This window comes from Botryllus schlosseri, chromosome 13, assembly GCF_051294905.1.
Source record: "Botryllus schlosseri isolate E-star chromosome 13, Bs_hap1, whole genome shotgun sequence".
NCBI classification, from domain to species: domain Eukaryota; kingdom Metazoa; phylum Chordata; class Ascidiacea; order Stolidobranchia; family Styelidae; genus Botryllus; species Botryllus schlosseri.
The window spans coordinates 20,332,200-20,356,800 of record NC_137248.1 but is presented as its reverse complement, the minus strand read 5'-3'; the positions used below and the strand labels follow the sequence as shown (position 1 = coordinate 20,356,800).

The window sequence follows — 24,601 nt, the reverse complement described above, 5'->3', positions numbered from 1 at the left end:
TACCGCCGTAATGTAAGCTGCGTTTGCTGTAGGAGCGAAGTCACTCAATACAAATTCCTGGTTCTTGCTAGATAATGGTAATATGTAGCCACTATCACCTAACCGAAAGCAAGTCGCTACTGCTGATTGAGATGATTGCTATAATGAACGTAGCGAATATCGCCCTTAAACGTACTAAGCAAACTTTGAAACTATTGATTTTATTCGCATATACATTTACACAATTTCATATTCTTGCTTCAGCTCCTTGACGAAGCGTCGCACGATCGAATCATTCTTGCGATGATCTTCACCGAAGGAATTTAAATAACGTTCCGTACTCCATCCGCGCGCCTTATGGACGATGAAGCTTAGACAATGATGACCGCACGCTCTGGAACGTTTGTGCTGCAGACGCTTTATAGAGCAGGTATAATTTTCTGGTTCTATAAAGCAGGCAATCTCGTATTTCAGTGGCATTAAGCCAAAACTATCGTGAAAATGTGTCTCATCCTCATCCGCGTAAATGCATATCCAGTGACTTCCGATTTTTCGAGCTTCGTCATAATTGATCACGATAGCATAAGGAGGAGGGGGTCGCCTCGGCAGTCGATCGATAGGAAATGTGCCAAGGAAAATATGTTTTGTTGACTCGCAGCACCACAATATTTGGTCTATTTCATCCCCGTTCATAGCACGGTCACTTTACGACTGCTACTGATTTGCAATAGCTTCTGGAATTCCATGAAACAGAGCAAAGTAGTTTCCGCTGTTAGCCCGCCAGCAGGAAATGTGATCCGTAAACTTAAGGTACCACTCTTTTGTAAGTCAAAGCAATCATCCAAATCATCAGGCCGCAAATTATAAACCAGTAGACAGAAACCACTAGCGAACTCTTCAGGTGTTAGGAGTCCTGTGTTTCTCTCCATTGCGCCCGTACCCTCAATCAGGTTATGGTAAAGCTCCGTGTAATGACCCTTATCGAAATCTAGCTCATAACCTCCCTCCGGAATCAGAAATCCGTTCAGTTTCAGTTCGAGTCGTTGCATATAATTGTGTATGAAATTATAAGGATTTTTCGTAACATCTCCTTGAAAGGCTTTCGTAGCTACCATTCCGATGATTAGGCGAGAAGGTAGAGTCCCGCTATATAGATTCCCGATATCTATCTGCGTCGTAGCAGCCGCAAATGTTCGGGTGATCAATTTCATGTCGATATACGGATATTTCGCCTGGGCATTAACCATCATCGCTGTCTTCACATCGTCGCTGACTCGTACGCTACATAACTGTAATTCCTTTTTCGTTAAGGTGAATTGACCGGTAGCATCTCCCATCATGAAAAAGCTTTTCGGATTCAAGGTAAGCTCAAACTCGAGAGGCACGTCATGTAGGATGTAGCGGTCTTGCAGACATAGTCCGTGATGGATTTTTGCACGTATTTCCACCACGTTATCATCCTTATAGGCTTTACTCCTGTTGTAATATCCTTTGTTAGCCGAGGCGTTAGTTCCACCGATCGTATCCATTTTTCCTAAAGTATCCTTTCTCCATCCTGAGGCCCTCAGTGTGGTATTTTGCACGTCAAGCGGAGTGAATAAATTGTGCAGATAGGACGAATAACACTGTACTTTTATATCTTGTTTCAAAGTTTCGTTAGCGACTTTAATTTGTAGTTGAGAAATCAAGGAATCCAAGATATTATTTACAACACCAACATCATCGTCGGCGCCAATTGCTTCGCCACCTTTCTTTAATTGTAAATGAAATAAGAAATAGCTCTCGCTCAAATCGATAAAGTCTTCTGAGCCCTCAAAGCGGAATGTTATCACACTAGAGTTGTTCGAAATCGGCGCTATCTTGATGATTCTTTTCTTTTCAACGCTAGTCTGTGTCGCGGGAATGTGAAATAAATCCAATGAGGGATGTACCCCCTCTGGGGACTGTACATGAATTAACTCCGCCATCTATCAAGTCTCAAGTAACAAATGATGCTTATCGTTGTGTAATATATATTTAATCGAAAATATCTTTGCGACGTCTCTTTTTCGTGATCTTACGGCCCCGTCTTGGTATTTTTCTTTTTCTCAGTAAAGAATCGAGAGCGTTCCCAGCGGCTTCTTTGCCGCGTATTTTAAGACTATCACCGACATTCTCTCCATTAAGAACATCAGAGGCTACTTGCGCACCGGTATGTAGTAGACGCTTCCCGAGTGATTTTGCACCTTTCGAAATTAGGGGTATAACGCTTCTTCCGAACGAACGAAATAAGTTACCAAGTCCATGACCTCTCTGCACTTTACCCCGAAAAAAATTGATATCACCACCGCTCTGTTGGTGATAATAGTTTCTGAACGCCTCCCGATCACAGCAATAATGACTCCTCATGATGTCTCAAAGCAAGTGTGAGATGAAGAGGCGCGTTCCCAAACTTTATAGCTTCGCCTTTATCATCGCGAAGCATAACGCGTATCTCGCTTACTCGCTCCGTATTCAGAGGAAAGAAATATATTTTTTTGAATAGCATATGCTGATATTCATCTATTCCTGTCGTAACGCGGATATTGCGTAGTAGAGGCGCACTCGTATCACCTACAATTTGAGGTGTGATGACATCCGTATAAACTAAAACGTTGGTCACGGACACAGGTTCCCCTTGAAAGTGAATTTTTCTTCGTCTATGTAATCCACCATCTAGCTCTACCTCCGAATGAGCGCCTCCTCTGAGAACGGGGTTTCTATTATCCATGAAAAGTGTCGGACCGCTGGAACTCTTGTAGGGTCCCGCTATCAAGACCGGACCAGAACCATCTACCCAAATAAATCGTGCTTTTTTCTGATCGTGATTGATACGCTTCATCAAACTAATTTTATCATGATAATCACCAGCCGGGAAATAATAAAAATTATTATCGCCTTCCGCATCATTCACGTACCATAATAAGCCGTCGTAAGGCTCGAACGTGGGCTGAAAATTATTTTTAAAAGACAACTCGGCAAGCCCTATCTCCCATTCACCAGAATCTATCGGTTTCGCGAGATCGATAGTAAAATCAGACTCGTGTGACGTAATATGAATATATTTCATAATGCAACTCCCCGTCTACGAAAATGCAATACAACACTCGAAGGAGAACTTCGAAAGGGTATTTTCTGTCCCTTCTCATCAAGTAGCGATATTTCGACGCGTTCTAGCCTATTTATATTAACAGGGAAATAAAAAGGCTTCGTGTAATATTTCGAAAATGATTTACGATCGTTTACCTGAACGACGCGTAACAACGGTAAGAGCCTACCGCTATCTTCTTGTGGCTCAATGATATTACAATGAACATAAACGAAATCGATAGTCGGATCATGTCGCATGCGAAAGTTCAAATGAATGATACCCTCGGTGAAAAAATAATTCCACAATGTACAATTAGTATTCGGGAAATGAAACGCCAATAACTCCTCCCTCGTTTCCTTATACATAAGAGCACCGTACAATTCTCCGCGGCGTAGCAAGCTACTATGCCCTATGTCCGTCTCTGGTCGCAATTTGTCGGTTACCTCGTTATGAGGTATAGAGATAGACATACTATGATTTTCAGGGAAACATGTTACTTTTGCATCAGGATTGTCTCTTTCCAACGATCTATACATGTCATATAACGAGTCGTATTCTCCCAATTTAAAATTAAAGTTTCTTGCTCTCTTTTGCGATCTGATCCCATACCTATTCTTCGTGATCCTATACTGTTTTTGATAATCCGTAGGGAAGGAGATCTCAGCCAGAGAAACTTCTGTATCTTCCACGTTTTTCGGGACGTCCAATTCAACGCAATAACTCGCTGTTGTATTATCAGGAAATTTATCCATGGAAGCGTTCGAAAATAGCGTGACGTAGCTCATATTTTGAGCTTGGGATTCGGAAGCATATAACCAACGCAAGAGGAGAGGAGAGATATCCAAAGCTCTTTGTTCCCATTCGAAATGGTAAGATTATAGAGAGAGAACGATACGATGACCAGTATGATTACTAGTTGCGCCAAAAACTGATAAAGGTTCCGACTAGACGATATCCTTCTTATCGACCCAGCTGTCGAATCCACTTCCATATCCCAACCAGCGCACTAAATACTGTTCTCGTCCCGCGCGTTTACGCCTTCTTATAATCTTCTCGACACGCCAAGTTTGCGGTTCTTTTACGCGTTGGAGCTCCTCTCTATAAAATCTACCCTGTATGACTTCACCACCGTAATCACGTAAGCGATACATTGGGGGATCTCCCTTTTGGGCGTCTGCGATATAGAAAATTTCCCGTTGCCAGTTGGGTAGGCTGCTTTTCTCAAAAAGATTTCGAATTTTCGATATACGGACGGGTACTCCTACAGCGAGGTCGGGTTGTTTAGCTTCTTGAAACCCGTAAAGTCTTCTCCAAACCGATTCCTGATTAGACGAATTCACTTGGTTTGGGGCCATGGCAATGCTACGATGGTACGTCCTGTTGTAGGAGTAAGTAAAGTCATCGAGAGCGCTCACGTAATTCCTCGTGTTATTTTTTGTGAAAAATCGATACATGATCGCCTTCATACTACGAATCACTCTTTCAACGACAGAGGATTTCAATTCGCTCCTCGTATAGAAATATCTAACTTTGTTCTCCTTTAGATAGTTCTGGAAAGCGCGATTGGTATATTCGCTACCTTGATCGGTTTGTAACACTAACGGTACGCGTTCACGAAACACACGTTTGAAAGCAGAAATCATACTTGAAGCAGTTTTATTTTTAATCGCTATCATCCAAAGGTATTTGCTAAAAATATCAATCACGACCACCACATAACGAAAACCGCTATTGTACTTTGAAATAGATTGCAGATCCATCAAATCGCTCTGAAACTGAGCATTGATACCGGAGACCACTACACGTTCACGCCTAAATTTCTTACGTAACGGAAAATGAAAAGTATAAGTATCTTGTCCTTTAAGCCATTCTTTTTCCTTTTGCAAATAGGCGCCCCTATACGATTTGGGCTGTTTCGGATCAAAATAGTCTACGTCTCCCATTCTTTCCCGTATATACGGGGATTAGGCTTACGCTGTCTCTTATAAAGCCAGGGAAACGAAGGTTGTGGAATCCGGCGCGGGCGTTTCTTTTGCGGGCGCTTTTCTTTCGCTACGGGGCTCGCGAGCCCCGTGTGTGCGGCGGGAGGGCGGGCGGGCGCTGCGTCTACGTCTTTTCTCAAGTTTCTCAGTTGAGCAATACCATGCCTATACAGAGCTAGTTTCTCGGAAGCATTCAATGGAGAACTTTTAATTTTCGATATATGTTTATCAAATTTCTTTTCCCATTCGTCCTTGCTTCGAAATGCGGGGAATTGTAGTTCACGCATTCTTCCCGAAAAGTTTACCCAACAGACTCCCGATGACGGGGATTGCAGCGCCTAATATAGCTAAACAGACTGGTTAGAAAAAAGTTGCTATTTTATCATAATCTTTATACCTGAGAGGAATCCACCCTTTTGTAGCACCCTCCGTTGACCTCTGCGAGTTTTTTGCGCCAGCAATTGTCTGATATCGGATTTGTGTTTTCCAAGCCTCAACTTTATAGACGGGGAGATACGTACTGTCCCCGAAGCCAAGTTATGAACGCACTGGCAAACGCAACTTAAAAATTGATTGTTCGATAAAAGTTCTTTTCGCTGTTTCCCTTTAGCGTTTTTCAAAAGTTTTAATTTAACGTGATAGTCGCTCAATCGTTTTCGAGATATGTTACTTCCCCTCTTCGACATGTTGAATGCCCTAAAATCTGCAGCGCGAGCTTTATTTATTCTTGATATACCGTCAACTTTTGATGTGGGAATATTTTGCTGCGAAGACGATAATTTTCGTCTGTCTCTTGCGTCAAGTCAACCAGTATGTACGAGAACGGTTTTCGAGTTGCCTTTTTATAAGCCTCCGTAAGGAATCCGGCTTTATCCGGGAACATTTGACGTGAAAGAAAACTGATTTGACTCGCATCACGGGGATTTTTAAATATCACGATATAGCTCGCGCTCAAGGTCATATCCCGAAAGCCTTGACCCCTATAGAACAAATTTTGACAAATGAACACGACACTAATCTTTGCGTGATGGCTGTATCGAGTGAATAGATCTCTAGCCTCTTTCGCTTCCGTCATCATGTCGTCGATCACCAAGAGAACGTGCCTATTTCCTTTCTGTAATTTTTTGAGCTCGGAGAGCCCTTGCGAGAATTCTACCCCTTTCATTTTATCGTATAACGCCTGATAATTATTATACAGCCATACAATTTTTTCAGGAGCTGGTCTAATCATCTTCTCTGCGTTCTTGACCAACTCATAAGTAAAATAACTCTTCCCGCTACTGCTCGGACCAGCTACGATCATCCGAAACGGAGCATGCAATGTACGTATTCGATCCATTTATTACAGAGATAAAGGCAATGTATGAATTCCATCATCAAGCACAATCCTTTTATAATAACCATAACTCAAAGCACTTCGATATTGCTTATACGTAAACATATCGCTCCCATAGCAACGAAAACCACTATTGACGCCACCCGTGATCGATCTATTTTGAAGAATGCCGTGGAAATCTTTGAAAGTTTTGTTGGCTGTTTTTTGAAGCCCTTTCGAGCTGTACTTATCGGTGTCGCCTTTGCAATAATAGGTCTTGGAATTGAGCCCTATAAACCCGTCTCCGATCCACTCTTCTTTGAATAAACCCGGTATACGTTTCGAGTAATTGCGAACCTCAATGCAGCAAGCTTTATCAGTTTTAAAACCGACGGGATCTCGTTCAAAATCACATTTATGCTCTGCACATGCGCGAGCCACGAACCATTTGTCGTGATTTTCAAAAAATTGTTTTTTCATGGAAGGCTTGATGAGAGAATAGATCGTATCGGAGCTTAAGCTTATGTACGCCGAATCAGTATCTGTTTCGAGGAAAGCCCAATCGCTATCGTGCAAATACACATGTAGGCAGTCATATAGAAACTGGAGCATTCTCAGCTTGGCACAGCAGAATATAAAGAAGCCCACAATGACTGGGTTTTCGTGACAAATGTTTAGCGGACGCGTAGCTACTTCGAGCAAGCCTTCATCGCTCTTATCAATTTCAACAGCATCGACAAAAAATTTTTTTTCAACGCGCGACGGTAATTCTTCCAACGTAACGTATTCATGTTCCCTATATTTATTAGGGTTTTGAATAGTGCGGCCGAAAGCACTATTTCCAATCGTCTTCCAGGTCAACGCTTCCATTTCACGGGCCGGATCTTTTGGGAGGACATCGCCTTTGCGACGCTCAGAGGATACCCGCTCAACGAAGGGTGTGAAAACTTGTTTTGGTTCATATTCGACAGCTTGGAATACGCGAGTGACGATCATGCCGCTTTTCAAGTACCATTGAAGCAAATCCGTATTAAACAACTGTTTTTTCGTGAAATAACTAGAGCCCAGAAATTTTTTTGGAAACTTAATATTGTTTTCTTTGGCGTATTCACGCATATGTTCACCGATATCGCACTCGTTTACTTCCATATGTTTGAAAAAAGGAGGTAACTCTTCGAATTTCGATTTTAAATGGTCGGGACAATGAATGTCACACTCGATTGCCCCGAAAAACGAACCGTCGAGCGTGCGCTTGAGTAACTGCGCCTCAGTGAGATAATAAGCTTTCGTGACTTTACGCTCGAACTTTGAGACAAATTGCGCAATTTCAGGGTCTCGTTTCATATTCGTCCAAACGCACTCCTTCATTCGGATAACGGTATATCCCAATTTTTCCAAATATTCCGTGTTTTGTTTGGTGAGTTCACGCCTCTCGGTGTTCTCTTTATCGGGGAAGCAGCTCCTACAAGCGTGGTAATAGCACCCATCGTACTGAAAGATGAGTTTACCGGCGTTCCCGTCGACAAATAGACCTTTATTCCCGATTCTCACTTGACTACCGTTCCAAGCGTGCTGAATTTTGATATCACGAACGTGACTTTCGTATTCCAACCATTCGCGCTCCGCATGAGTAGGCCAGACGCGCTGTTTATGGAATTTTTGCTTTTCCTCATCATAAATCCACCTAATAGGGTAACCCGTTGGCATATTTTGATTTATGCATCCCAAATAGAGGGCATTTGCGTCATATCCTACTACTTTTTTGACGGTTTTAGCACTGTCACCGTAGCGAAGACTGCGTATTTTCGTTTCATCCGCCATAGCGTACCGTGACGTAATCTGTGATAAACCTCCTACCAAGTTGTTCAGAATCGTTTCGTGAAGGTCAGCATTGGCCTTATTCAGAAGAGTGATATCATAGCAATCACGAAACATCAGCCTACTCGCTATATTCGGAAGGCTCACGTTACCCTTGAACATATCGATGCCGAGCGTTTTGTAAAATTCGAAATTGTTATTCAGCGCGGTCAAGAAGCCAATGACGTCACCTTCGTTGTAATATCGGAGAAAATCACGGAATGTGGTCATACCCTCGCGTTCCCATACAGCGACGCATTCTGCGTATTGCTCGTCCGTTATATTCGAATTGCGGAACGCGTTGTAAAACGATTCATGGCTCGGCAGCGACGTTTCATCGAGGCGCTCGATGCTATCGAGATATTCGTAGGGGAAATAAAATTTTGCGTTTACCCCATCCCCGTATAGCTTCATGTAAGCGTCCAAACTATAACCCGGACTCAGGAATAGCGAAATATCCAGAAATTTTAATCTGTGCGTTGCGATTGTCAAATAGGCGCTGTTCCTTTTCAAAACGAAGAATCCGCTTTCCTTGTGCAAGGATTTGATTAGATATTTTTTGCATAAATTCAGATCGTAGCGCGAAGAATTGAAACCGATTATGGGTATCTGGTCGAGCCACGTATGGAGTCGAAGCGAGATATAATCCAAATAGGATCTTCTATTAGTAGGATCGATCAATTTCCGTTCTTCAATCAAATTCTCAAGTTCGATTATTTCATTAGCGAAAGATTCTCGCATTTCGGCTGAGGCGAGTTCCTGTACGCGATAAATTTCCCCAATCATTTCATCGATTAACGTCTGCGGGCAACCGTCTGATATGAAAGTTTTTGTTTCATTCGTTACGTTATTCGATAAGGAAACTGAGACGGGAACGTGCCTATTAACGTATTCTACTTTTGCAGAATTAGCTCTGAGCTCATCCTTCACGAGCATGGATTCAAAGTCAAAACACATACGGTACGGGAAGAACCTCTTTTGTTCCTCGACGAAAATGCCTTCGGATTCCAATTGCTCGAATACGGTGGGTTTCGGACGATATACACCGCTAGCATATTTCCGTGTCTGGGACGTTGTGCATTCGCGTTTTAAGTGACGCGTCAAATTGCTTTTGCTTGAAAAGAAAACTTTACACGATTCACAAAAAAATGTCTGGGAATAAAGTTCGATATTTGTGATCAGGCAAGAATGTGCACTTTCCATGTGTATATGAACCACTGCCCCATCCGCTTCGGATTGTCGCAATAAAAATGCTTGATGATCACGTTTTTCATAAACAAGTATCTTTACGTGAAAACATTCCTCGACTTTGCTCAGTTCATCGAGCGGTACACCATCATCAATAGGGATACGGTAACGTTCACGAAATTGAGAGGCCAATTGTGCTACGTGCTTCTCGTCTTGTTTTTTCTTGATGAAAAAGGATAAGCAACGGAACAGGCATAGCGAATCGTTAATCGCTTCTCCACGTCTAGTTCGAATAAACGTTCTTATATAACGACAGTTTGATAGTTCCTTAGATATCGATGCGCTAGGGCAGCCCAATAAAACTCGGGGCATTTCGTACAAGAAAAATTGGATATGTAATATAGCAACGCAATAAAACTTAGTGTCCGGTCTCGCTTGCCTCGCTTGCTCGTAAGCAGCTGATAGATCGATTTCGTTGATGAAACGATCAAAGTCCCCACGTGAAAGTATAGGTCTCGGGAGATCCAAAACAGCATGGGTTGATTGCGGATGAAAATAGCTATGTCTTTCTGTCTCTCGATTAAACAGCAGGAAGCCATATGCATAGTTCACTTTGAATTGTCGCAATCTTCTCGGGTATATCGATGACATGCGTGCATGAATATCATCCATACCTCTCGCGAGCAGACGTACATTGATCACCTCTCTCGCACCTCTTGCAACCCTTCTGCTGTTAATCCATTCGGAATCGATAATCGAGTTGGAGTGCGATTGCATAAGCTCTGTTGCGTCGTTATTAAAACCGAGCGATTCATCAATGATGAAGCTGGCATCTTCTTCGTAGCGTCTTCGACGAGCCATATATTTTTAAGTATATTCTGCAAAAATACACATTCATAAATTTATTCCGTATTTCAGTCGCAATTTACACTTGAAAGCTTCATAAAGGAACAGGAATTTGATATTTTCTAAGTTACGCAGTTCATCAGCGTTGGGAGCAAATTTATCGATATCTTTAAGCACATTTTTTGCTATAACGAGAAAATCTTTTTGCCATTCCCCGTATCCTTCCAATGAGACCATTTTTCGCCAAGTAGCAACTCTCTTGATATCATCATCAACGAAACCTTCAAAGGTGGCGGTCGTAGCATCTCGCGTACGTCTTGTGTCTCCCGAACCGTATTGTTGTAACAACATATTTAGATCTTTACCACAATTAAAAGGTTCCATATTAATCTGAGAAAACAAATCAAATATACCAGTCATTGTACTGTCGTTTGAGTTCATCGAATTTCGCATAAAATTCACGTGCATGCACATCGTTTTCAACATAAGAGGAATCGCTCTCAAATTCGGAATCTGACGGTATGAATGTACGAGCAAATATATCATGTATGATTTTACGGCGAGCATGCTTATTCATCTCAGGTAAGTAGCAAGGATAACACTGATTACCAAAGCGAATAATGACTGTGCTAGATTGAAACATCCCACCCAAATTTCGTAACATAACATCACTACCATTCTGAATTTCAGATACGAGCCAAAACGACGACGGCTTTACTTGTCCGTAAGCGGACTGCAAAGGACTGCGATGAACGTACATAATGGCTTCCTGCAACATCTTGTTATCGAAAAATAGAGACCCGCAATTGCGCATCACTGAAATAGATTTCTCGGTACTGTGAAATTTGAATGCCTCTAGATTCGGATGAAAAGGATCTAGAAAGTTGGCGGTATCATCAGAGAGCAACAAATCGATCAACACTTCTTTCCCTGTTTGATTTTTACCTTCTATAAAGAAGTGAGGCGCAAAATATTTCTTATGCATATGACCCTCCATTAGAGTGATAATGAACACAGCACGGAGAAAATTAGGGCTCCGTTTTCGATCAACAAACAACACCTCCTCGATATTCTGCTCGAGAGAACGGAAAAATAGTACACCATCATCAATCGTAAGTAGAGGGTAATCCAAATTATAAATCAGACCATCAAACTTTTCCTCGTCCAATACGTTATTAGCGATACGACGTCGCTTATTGCGAAAAGGGGACGAATAAACTCTCCATGGGGCGGTGATCGGTGAGTGAGGCGGGCTTTGAGCACTGGTCACAGCTATCGAGTTATCAGTACTCTGTGGAGACATACATTGAGCACCAACTGGTAGTATGCTCTTATCGAAGTCGAGTCTGCGCTTAGATTTAGGTTCGCCTGGCCCCGGTCGTGGTATACCAATATTGATTGGAGTCATCATGTCCGCTGAGGGAGCCTCATCAGATTGCGCCACTGCCTCATCAATAATTGTTACGTCATCATCACTAGCTTCCGCCTCTTTACTCTTTTCAGCTGCAATCGTAACTTCGATCAATTCTGCATCGACATCGGAATCGAAATCACCAATCGGTAATGTATCTGCTTGATTATCAGGAATCATAGTTGTTGATTCGCTAACTACGTCGCTTGCTTTCTCCATTGTCGACATCCTTTTTGCAGTATAGTTTAGTTCGTATTCGACCCTCTCTTATATAGTGAACTACATGCGCTTTGCACGCGGAGAGTGCGTGATTGTACTCGTGGTATTCTTACTAGCATTCTAATTAATGATAATACGTACCAGGAACGGATATGAGGTACGTGTCTTTTTCTGTGAGCAGTCGACGTTCTAATTTCCGTGATATGACCTCGGGGCCTATCATTCGATCGGTACCAAGCACATTTTTCGATGGTGCATAGCTCAATATCTATATAAAGCATACTAATCATGAGAGTATATCAATTTGGATAGCAATGTCGAACATTGATCAAAGCGATTCGCTACCTAAGCGTGGTGTGGATCCTACAAATTATGCTGCATTAAACTGCGCTTGCATCGGTACCACGAGTAGCATAGAAATAAGCGAAGATGAAACTCGCACGGGTCCCATTGAACAGTACCAAGCTATGATAAATAACAGAGGAGAAAAGATTTATGAATGCTATGCGAAGCATAGAGATGTAACTGTCTCCCCGTTGAATGATCCCGTTTTCTATAACATGGTACGCTATGCTCGTAGACTAAGCACATTTATGCGATGGCCGGATAATATCAATACCTCTGGAACCGAGCTCGCAGACTGCGGATTGTTCTATTTGGGCTATAAGGATCATTTAAAGTGTTTCTCGTGTGGTGGGCTGTTTCAAAATTGGTTGCCGTGCGATGACCCCTGGCTCGAGCATGCAAAGTTTTATCCTACGTGTCCTTTTCTCATAAAGCGCAAGGGGTTGCAATATATTCGTAATGTCTGTTATGCGACACCTAATATAAGAAGAGGCTCGACTAAATTTGATGGCGAGGTGGAATTGCGTGATGACTGTTGTACTTATGTTTGATATTTCTTTTCAAAGAATGAGTCTAGCAATCCGTGGAGATACTATTCTGGCCCAGGGGCCCTATAGAAAAGACTTGTATCTTTTTAATGACATCACAAAATTACGTATCGAAGCTTCGAATGGAGCAGAATTGACCTCGGATCAACTCTTTGTACATTCCACAAACGGGACCATTCAGAAATATCGAGCCACTCTGAAGCATGAAGGAGGTCTGGTCGTTACGTATACTCGCGACGGGATCGAGCATTATCAACCTCTTAATCCAGCTGACGAATTCGTCATCTATTCGCCCAGCGTAGTTGTTCCTAATCCCGACCTTCCGCTCGTATCGTATATACTACAAGCCAACGATCGCTACATCAAACAAAACGGTCAGATCGAACGCAAGAACTCGGATCGCAGCGTCGGATGGCAGCAAAGCGGTGTACCTCGAAACACCAACCGATCTGGAGGATTTCAGCACGCAAATCGGCGCAATAACGATCAACGATATCATTGATATGCTCTTTTTTCGAAATAAAATCGTACACTATACAATGCTATTTCAATGAGACCGAGTAAAAGTTAGGAGACATGAAAGGTGGTGAATCGTATGAAATGCGGTGACTACAGGGTTCGAACCTACAACCTAGATCAAGATAGTTGGCTGATTCCTCTGTGATGACGTTATGAAATCTAGTTCAAAGTTTAGTGTATTACACGAGAATTCATATTCTCAAAAACAGCTCAGTACGCATAATCATGATGATGTAGCAATGGGTGTTATATGGGTGGATGATGTAGCAATGGGCGTGGCGCTTGATGATGTTGCGCAGGTGATGTGGCAATGGGCGTGCTATAGGTGCGGCAATGGGCGGATGATGTGGCAAGGGGTATCCTATAGGCGCGGCAATGGGCGGATGATGCGGCAATGTAGGCGTGGCAATTAAGGCGACGTGGCCTTCTGGGATTGGCGGGGCATAAACGATTCAACCTTCACTACTTATAGTTATCTAATCAGGTCAGTATGGCAACCATTGGCATTATGTGACCCCCGTGACGTATAGTAAGTTACATGCTACGTGTTGTTTGTTCTCTTTATCCAAGTTATTATCGGTGGTGAGTAGGGTAGAAGTAGGCTACGCTCCACAGCTGTAACACCAATGAGTTATCCGGCGATAGGAGATTTCTGTTCCAGGGGCTCTTAACTAGGGTCCGTAGACATCTTCATAGTACGAAGCAGCACATCAGGGGGTACGAGATGCATTGTGGAATTAGGTCTATATGCTGTGGAATATTTTTTTCGCCAATCTAATCTACTGGGAAATAGTCTTCGCGCTACGCGCGATTTTAGGGGAATGGGCTTTCTGATTTTATTCTATAGGTACTATCAGAAATTGTATTGAAATTGGACAGGAGCGAGAAATCTTATTAGAAGCACAACGGGTAAGATCGCTAAAACGTCAAGAAACAATGCTATTACTCTGATCAATAATGACTATATATTTAGATATCAATCAATCAATCAATCAATCAATGGGTTATAATTTTCATCCAAACAAGTTACACACAATGGACAATGCGACAAGACACAATGCGATGCAATGAACAGATAGGAGGATGCCGAACGACACGCAGATAGATATATTATTGATACGTTCCATTATTAGGCGAAGGCAAAAACCAACGCTGATTTAATTTGACTTTGGCAATGACAGTAACAATAGCCTACTTGTCACGACTATCAAAACCCGGATTAGGCGACACCGCGCAAAAACTCTGATATCAGATCAATCTTCAGTAGATTTTAAAATATTCTACAAAAAATTGTGGCACGTCAAAGGTCCACTAGCTGCAATATTATAACCCAACAGTTTTACGATGTCATGAATCATGATGCACCCTCTTCCATGATGTCTATAACTCATTATTCTAACAAATCATGCCCGGCACAAAACCGATTTATTCATATATTGGAAAATGTGATTTTTTTCGCGTCAAGCGTGAATAGTGCAGCAATTAGAGCTTACTGTCTCTGATGAGCTGTATAAAAGTACAGCTAACCAATCGTGTTGGTGCTCGGTTATACAATACTTATCTCGAGAAGCTGTTGCCTTGGGTGAAGTTCTTCGTAACAGATATATATGCTCAATACAATCGGTTTATTCAGACGTTTGCAGTAGTTGCGTATAGAGTCTCAATCAAAAGTAATCTCTAATACGTGTACATACACTTATATATAGTGTCAAGACATCACAACAAGAAGTAGTTTCTTATTCGAGACATAGCGGACTATCATGGACGAGTGATCACAGCTGGATAGCTACACAGTCTCTTCTCGAAAAGGAACTTAATTAGGGGTAATTAAGGGAAAAGCCAATTAGATTATACGACCATAAATGACAAAATTGAATTACTATGTCGAATGCAAATTTGGTACAGAAGGGTCACCCCCCCCCCCAATAAAAGGAGATCGGTTAGTGACAATTACGAGTAAAGACTTTAAATTTCAACGGCCCTTAACACTTTTAATATGGGGGGGGGGGTCACTGGTGACCCAAGTACAAGTTCATCTCCCAATTTCTCCAAAAGTATATTTCGTAGCGCGCTGATTTTGGTTTCTATGGACAGCCAGCTATCCCCTCATTAATAGGATACCTAATTTCAAGGTATAAGGCATGAAAATATTCTAGTACCGACAATCATACATGAGGAGTTCGGTCGAAAATACGCATGCCGAAAAAAGTGGCTATTTTCCGAGTGGGAAATATAGTCATAAATTCTGCCAGAACAGCAGAAGTCGACTTGTACGGTATTCTGCGTAATTTTTCACCGTTTCGAACATCAAACCTTGTTCTTGGGAGTTTTCTGAGGGGGTTTGGTAATTATGGTCACGCTTCGGTGATTTTCAAGAACATAGTCAAGTTTAAGTCCAAGTTCGTGACGGAATATGAGTCATAAACTGGTATACTATGCCTGCAAATGGTTAAATATGACAAGAGAAACTATACCATGTTGTTTCATGCCATTAACTGGGCGGTAGAGGTTCGATTCGATATTGATCTTGAACTTGACCATTATGACCACTCACTGACCACGCCCATATGTAAATTTTTCATGTACTTTGATTTCTCGATATCTGGCGAGCCGCGCGGCTACGGCTACGGTTGACGGCTTGTTCGAAACCAGGCAACGGTGGCTACGCACTGAGGCATGATTTTTGACTCTCTGACGCTATCCTGGGGGTCAGTCTTGAATAATGAGAGAGAGAAAGAGATTTTTCAGAAAAAAAGTTTGTTTATTTAGTCTTATAAAAAAACCTAAACAGGTCATGGGGTGTCGATCAAGGCCTGAAACTGTAGAAGGCTATACTCCGCCCACTTCTAAACTGGAACAGCTCCGAATCAAGACTTGGTGGGGCCACGGTATGAATTTGAAAAGTGATGGTCAGTTCTGCAAAAATTGACCCCCCATTAAAAGGGTTAAAGTAATTACATGAAATGTTATCAAACAAACAAATATAAATTAGGCCTATACAGTTTCAGTTTTAGAATGAGAATTGCATGAGTAAGGTCTTATACTGCTTTTCTAATATACAAGTTAACCTAAATGGAATAACACAAAACCATTTAATCCTAAGCAAAAAGTAAGCCTAAACAAATACAAATTCATCCACGTGACAGCCCAATTCATCATGAGTGGTACCACCGCTGTTCACGTGAAGGCAAAATCAACTTCAGTGTGTGGCCGGTATATATACAATAGTGGCCAGTTCAACATTGCAATATCTCGGTCGATATTGTACTGTGACTTAGGGTAACCAACATACCCAAGTCCGCGTAAACTTCAGTTTCGGGCCGTGGTCCATATGCATAAGTGTGTTCCTGGCCAGTGAAATTCGTACAAAATCTCGATCGATAATGTTTCCGGCGTACAACTTGTTACTCAACTCATGTGTGCCTGCACTGTCGTGCACGTGCAGGTTTCCTGTGGGGTCTGGCATCGTCTCGGGTTGTAAGAACTGCGTAATTTTCGTCTGTGATTTATCATTTGTCTGATTGACACAGATTTCAGCGTATATAGAGCTCACTTAGAGGCTGTGCGGGGTTGCAGATTCGACTTGGCTACGTACGCGTGTTGGCGCTGTCGGTCGGCTGATTGGTCGTTACCAGATATTGATATAGTTTCACCGGTGGAATAGCGGCGATCTGTTGCTGTGCGACGGCACGTGGTTTCAGAATCGTCCCGAAGTATATTGCAAGATCGTTGTTTTTGAGTTTGTCGAAATCGTTTCGATGAATTCACACACATGAGTAGGAGCTTGGTACGCCGGAACGCGGAAGCGTGGACGACGGACACGTGTATTCGTCAATTCTGTAAAAACCTCACGACAGCATGACGAAGAAAGGGAATATACTAGCACGATTACAACTAGCGCAAGATAACAAATACAGCATGAAATAAACACAAAGCCTATCGATAAGTAACCAGTCTGAGAAGGCGTAGGCCTACCTAAGTAGTACGGTGTTAGCAATATCAGAAACAATTTAAAAAAATAAGGCACGCTGTTCCCTTACAGCGTTGCAAGCAAGGGGTCAATCACTGCCGACTGCGGAAAAAATGTAAGGAGCAGACGCGCGAAAAATATTTTGCACGTGGCGAAAGAAAATGCAATATGGACAGGAAGTCTGCTAACTAGCGAACTCCTAATGTAAGTCAAACATGCCAGCGAAATTGCGATCCAAGTAATAAATTCTCGGTGCGGCCGGGGTAATGGTTTACGTAATCTTGACAGCGAATGTGCGATTGATGGGTATTACTGCTGAGGTTTGCAAAGTGAATTCCAAACAACTCATCACAAGTCAATCAAATGGCTAGAAATGATAAAGCAGCGCGTTATGGCGTGGTACAGAATTGATATTAATCGAGTCATTATAAGGCTGTTGAAGCACTGAGAAATGTTTGAAACTTGAAAGATACATTATAAGCCTGTTCAATGATTGTTTGTTCAAATTTATAACGAAAACTGAAATGTAATAGTTGCTTCAAGGGCTTAAGAATGTGGAAATATACGTTTTTTCTAATAGTCGTCTTTATGCGGAGTAATTACCTCAGCAATTGCAACATATGGTTGAAGTGCGGGATAAATCTCATAGTATTGGTTGGTATGTTTGTCATAGTTTAAGTCGTTGCAATGCTGCTGAATGTACGCATGCGATGCCGAGAGATATAAAATAGGGTAGCGTTAGTAAGTTATGAATGAAATATAGCTGAATAATGAAAATAATATTAAAAACAGATACTAAAGCTAAACCTTGCTACAAAAAGAGGTGGTAAAAGTAGTCAAGAAAGTTACTCAGTAAAAGTAGAAGTAGCGACGAACAAAATCGACCCAAGTACGAGTAGAAGTACTTTTTCCTTAAGAAACCTAAAACTACTTGAAGTAGAAGTAGAATTGACTGACTTTAAATCTACTCAAGTAAGTAAGTAGTTGTGAAAACGATCGTAATTCGCTCACATGGATTCTCAAAAGTGTAAATCGAGCGATGTGAAAGGTGGCGAGCTTGATTCATAGTTATATAAAAATCCGGAAAATAGAAAAGAAACAAAATTTATACGTCACGCTCGAATGGCCTTCCCAAACCACCTCAAAGCTTAGCAATAGCCAAAACAGTCAAGCCCGGACCACACCCATTCCCTCAGCTAAGTGAAAGAATGAACGTCATCCTTTCGAAATAGCATACCCACTCATACACCACAACAACCCCCCCCCCCCCCCACAAGTTATGTTCTCTTCATTTGTCGTAATATTCGCACTTATACATGTATCTGAATAAATCACTAAAGAAGGAAGCGTTTAGCTCTTAACTCCACCCCGTATCCACACACCCGGGTCGAACGAATGACCAGCCCCCGATTTCCCGCATCTCAATTCCATATACAATCGTGTAATCGGTGATATTTTCTCAGTAAATGTGGGACATAATTCCATTATTAGCGTATGGTAATCCCATAAGATATAGTGCTTAACGAATTCAACGATTGTGGGATAAGTTAATTTTATTTGTGCACAAGATAAATCCCCATATTAACGAATTCAAGCAAAAGATACCCAAGACCTGATTCACATTCGAACATATCTTAGCGTAATATTTTGGTTACGAAATCACAGATTAGAGATACGGCGAGCGGTAGTCAAATGTATTGCGCTCGCATATTTATTCCTCTCAGAAAAACCAGCGTCGGCACGCTGGGCAAAGGTCAACAGTTCCCGTATGATAGTATATAACATGTAGTACATGTAGTATGTAATGCGCTTCATTTTGTCAACAACCAAAGTCATTTGCCTTTGCGCGTCAGTCATGTATTGTCTCAGAGAAGCTGAGCTATTATTCACTGCAGAAAGCGCGACACACTTTTGAACGGGAATGCGATTTAAATCTTGCCGGTCGACAATAGTCGAATTTTTTGCAATGTGCGCTGTCCGGAGAAATTGGCCGAGTTATTTTGACCAATTTTAGCAATTCGATTAACTCGAGCTTCGCCTAAATACGTAGGCTCGTTTATGACAAAGCTGATAGGAAAAACGTGCCTAATTCTTTCATCGGCAATACTGAGTAAAGCAGCTTCGTGCTTAACATCTTTAGCGTGACCGATTTCAGAGTCTAGTACAGGGGTTCTCAGCCCTTTCTTCGCCGTGGCCCATTTTCCGGTTTAAAAATGTGCTGTGGCCCACCTGATATCTTAGGGTCATAATCCTGTTTTGCGTGGTTATGGACATCGCCGATATGCCTATTTCTCTAAAATATCCGCATTTTTCGAAAACTGATGATATTTAAATCTCGATCTATCGGGATATGAAATCGCGCGAAGCGCGAAAAAAAAATTCCAAGTTGAATAAATATCCTCCAACAAACGACCAACGAAATAATCTTGGGGCACTTCGAGCTCCCCCAATTAGGGGTGTGGGTGCGGCAGTTACGGCCCTGGTGTATCATAAGCTAAAAACTCAAGTAGATTATTTTCATCCGCTGCTCGATTCGCGTCGCGAAACACAATGATCAGATCCCCGCACTGTCTGATTGGGACTTTAGTGATACTATTGTGGTGAATATTATAATCATTCTGGGCCAGCATCGAACAATTCATTAGTGAATGGGGTACTACAGAAAGGCGGAGAAAGATTTTTCATTATGCATGATGTACTTTGTATGTCTTGTACCAAAACAACTGAAGTTGCGATGTCAGAATATTTAATCCAATGATACAATCAATTCCTGTGACTCTTTCATTATGTACAATGATTTCCAGGCCGGACATTTTAAACTGACTTCAAAGATTATTGCGCTCCGACAAATCCTCAATCCATCAAGATTCGTTGCTGTGATGCACTATACCTCCGCCAGAAGTTGCTAATAATTAGCAATTATGGCTATTTTAGCTTGCAATAATGCGGCCTGCCGAAGTACAGTAAATCTGTACACCAATTGCACCTCATTGCAAGTTCATTGCATACCCCTTTCAACGGCATACGACATATGACCTTGCCGGAATCCTTGTTTTCTTCAGCATTATCTTCGAGTTATTATACGCTTGAAATTATTTTAGTTGCTGTTAGCCGTAGGTTGTCATAGCCAGTAGAAAAAGCCACCGTTTCTCACTAACGTTTTCGATTTGCACATGCTGACTTCATACGTGCCACTACGTCTAATCAGCGTCGGATGACAAGCTTTATGTAACCTACGTATAATTAGATAATACGAATATATTTTTAGCGAATAACATAAGAAATATAACTAAACTTAGATTAATTCTGAAATTTTCTAAATAGCTCTGTGGCCCACCTCAAAATGCTCTGTGGCCCACCCTTTGAGAACCCCTGGTCTAGTACCTTCTCAGCTGGTTGCTTATTTTTACTCGCCATTTAGACACTTTAGTAAACACTTGTCTATGGCAAACCTCGAATATATAACGACAATACAACAATAACACTTCAAAAATCACTAACACATACACAATTCACCAGGGGTGTCTGCTGTCATGATGGTTTTCAACGGAAATTGACAATTAAAAACTTGCACCGTGTTCGCCCGTGAAGAATGTCCTTGTCGTCGATAGCAAAAACGTCAGTCTCAGTATTGAAGTTGTATGTCTCCTCGGCGGCGCCATGCAGCAATTAGAGCGTACTGTCTCTGATGATCTGTATAAAAGTTCAGCTAACCAATCGTCTTGGTGCTCGGTTTTACAATACTTATCTCGAGAAGCTGTTGCCTTGGGTGAAGTTCTGCGTAACAGATATATGCTCAATACAATCGGTATTCAGACGTTTGCAGTAGCTGCGTATAGAGTCTCAATCAAAAGTAATCTCTAAATACGTGTTACATACCAGGGCTTCGGAGCAGCCGTAAATTTGCATTGCTCCAGCTCCGGCTCCGGAGCTTTGTTCTATCATACATCAGCTCCGGCTCCAGCTCCGGAGCAGCATTATTACCACTGCTCCGGCTCCAGCTCCGGCTCCGGCTCTGAAAACTATCGAAGGTGTCTGTCTGTATCAGGGGTGAGCAATCCGCGGCTTGCGGGCCATATGCGGCCCGCGAGAAGGCTTCGAGTAGCCCGCGAGCAAATTTCACATTATATTATCGAAATTCTGTTATATTATCGAAATTGAATTGCTCAGATTGTGAACTCGCTAGGCCAACCAAAAATATCATTAGTCCAGCCGCGGCACTTGGGATGTTATTGATGACTGGACTAAAATATCAGTTTCGACGCATTGGCAGATCCAGGGTCCAGTCACATCTTAGTAAATCGTCGTATATTACAATAAACTAAAAAAAGCACTTTACTCCGTGCCACAGCATTACAATTCTGATGCGGCGTTTTAACACTGGCACTGTACTCATTACCATTAGGCCATTACCATTACCATACAGCTTAGTTCAATCCTTAAATGTGCGATTATTATTCAACTCTCAACTGTAACTGTAGTAAGGGCAAAATGGGCGGATATAACGACGTGATCAATAGAAATTCGATTTGTACCAAATGGTCAATGGTTTGACGTTAGATATTGGTGCACTCGTTACCAGTCCATCCGGTGTCGATCAAGTTTATCGGAATAATATTTTCCCGTTGAAATGAATCGAAATAAACACTGTGCCGTGCACATTGCGCCATGCCCATAACGAATTAAACTATGCCGTATGCACATTGCACATTTACAAGTTTACGAAACAGATGATTACAAATTGGAAATCGCGTATCAAATCAGTAGTTTGTCTCCAACATAGAACACTATGGGGTTTTGGCCTACTCTTCTGCCATCTCCTATTTAAGCTCGAAAATCCTTACTGGAGATGACAATGATTCGCAGTAATGAATTGCAATTAGCATGCATAATTGCATACTCGCAATAACGCTGTCCACTTTCGCGGCCCGACTAAAGAACTATCACGAAAAAACGAGTATTTGCTTATCCGATTCATAGCAATGATGAGACGGAATTTCTCGGCTCGTGCTCGTCATATCGGCATATGCAACGAAATCACGTTTTTAACATCTCTCCCATTTCGTGTAATACATAGTGATCATTATTTTCGAACCGTATACAATTGGCCAACAAGGTTGTGCCGATGATGAAATTGCGGGTATGCCGAATACCCACAATATTCACAGGCATATGTCGCATACCGAGGTTCGGCACTCATGTATGAAAATTGAACATTGAACATACGACTGCTCTGCTGTCAAACCCCCAGGAACATGGTTAGTCGGAAAATGTAGCGCCAAAGAGGAAAAGATTCTTAATATCGCGAAGGCCTGCTGTTGAATTCGATGAACTCAGCAGATATGATTGTTGCATATATAATAGCATCTTATGAAATACGTCGGAACCGGAGCTACCCCTCAAATAACTGGCTCCAGCTCCGGCTCCGGCTCCGGCTCCAGCTCCGGTAAAAATGCACGGCTCCGGGGCTCCGGCTCCGGGCTCCGGCTCCAAAGCCCTGTTACATACACTTATACATAGTGTCAAGACATCACAACAAGAAGTAGTTTCTTATTCGAGACATAGCGGAATATCATGGACGAGTGATCACAGCTGGATAGCTACAATAGTACAACAGTAAATTACATTTTCACGATGTTTGTGGAATGCCTGTCGGCATGGTCCCTTCAAATAAGGCGTCCTTTTAATTCTGCATTGAATATCCCAATCCCTCATGCTGCGGCCCGCGGCGTCCTCAAAACTAGGAAATTGGCCCGCGAGTACATTTGAGTTTGAGACCTCTGCCCTAGGGCAGGGGTGGCCAACCTGCGGAAAATTTGTGCGGCCACGGATATGTAATTCAAATAGTATGTGATGGCGGCCGTCGACATGTAATTTGAATATATTGACTCCCGATTTCTTGAGATATTTTATTTGACCTTAAAATTTTCTTCGCGCTGGGCGCGATTCGATGTGGCTTCATTTTTTCCATTTTATTATATAGTGGCGCCCTTTGCAATCAGCGCCCACGGTACGGATTCGAACAGCAGACGAAAATGATGCGCTCCATATTGAAATACATACCCGCAATCGTGTGCTTCTCACTACGCCGACAATTCTGATGGGAGTTGAAGAAATAACAGCTTGCAACAAAGTGACTAATAACAATTGGCCCCCCAAAGGCCCATCATCATTCATCACTTGCCCCTAATTTTCGAAAACACCCTCATCTCCATCAACTTTGCCAGTGAATCTGCTCACATTGGCTAAGAAAGGATAAATGTTTGATGGTAATATTGAAAACTACTAATATTAATGACGAAATTCATTACTAGGCCTATCTACATGTCGCTAGCTGTCCCGACAAATTACCCGACGTAAGGTTACGCATTCGTGCATCACAGACGACGCAAATTTGTCGGGAAATCTGTCGGGCAAAAATGTCTCGCGAGGTTACCCGATAAAACAGCAGGGGAAATCGCGTTTATCGGGTAACGGAAACGTTCGTCCTGAGATTTTAGTTTGGTTTAGGTATTTCCATGGCTGTATAATTGATTTTAGGTCAGTTTTATAACATTATAAGTGACTTTTAGCACCTGTGGGTATAATTATATCGTCGAATGGCGATATGTCTAAAGTACCGTACGCAGGACCGTAACTGCCGCACCCCAAACCCCCCAATTGGGGGGGGCGAGCTCGAAGGGGGCCCAAAATTATTTCGCGAATTAGCATAAATTATTGAGGATTTTTCAAAAAATTATGCTACTTTTAAAAAAAATTTCGCGCTGCGCGCGCTTTCCGTTGCCAACTTTCTTAGTTATTTGGTAGCCTACTCTTCCCTAAGACAAAATACGCCAGATTTATTGAAATGGACATATCGGCGAGACATTTAAGGTTTTAGGACATGTAACATGTGACTCCAAGAAGTGTGCCAGAACGATCGGCAGCGAGAAAACCTGGGTCAAAAAGGACTGCCCGCTTACGCTGACCGAAAACTTCGTTGTATATGCAAAATGCATATAGGTTTAATTGTCCATAGGCGCCTAAATTACTGGCGCCGAATGTTCCTGTCTTGGCAATCTGAACCTCAGAAGACAAATACCATTCCGCAGGGAAAAATTGTATGCCCGTGAAGAAATACCAATTTGAAATCGTGTGCGTCGTTAGTTTAGTACATTTGGACGATTCTGCATTTTTTGATATAACAGACAGGAGATCACGAAATGACATCATGAAACGAAGTCATACCAACGGGGCCGCCCGCCCGAATATGTTTAATTATTATTTACGGGCCCTACAGTTTCCAAGCCACCTCATTCAGCTCTACCGGTAAA

The 24,601-nt window shown here is 42.1% G+C and overlaps 2 long non-coding RNA genes across 3 annotated transcripts in view; both read left to right on the top strand.

The window, feature by feature from the left end:
* The window catches only part of LOC145454219 (uncharacterized), a 161,087-nt gene that overhangs the window by 136,141 nt on the left and 345 nt on the right, over window positions 1–24,601 (top strand). The window lies entirely within an intron of this gene.
* On the top strand, window positions 6,286–13,339 carry LOC145454215 (uncharacterized). 2 transcript variants are annotated; one of them, XR_013920079.1, is made up of 6 exons: window positions 6,286–6,392; window positions 7,242–7,323; window positions 9,148–9,266; window positions 10,967–11,109; window positions 11,780–11,836; window positions 12,818–13,339. It is a non-coding gene; the product is annotated as an uncharacterized LOC145454215 (long non-coding RNA). The 2 variants fall into 2 exon arrangements; XR_013920078.1 differs by having other exon boundaries at window positions 10,967–11,836.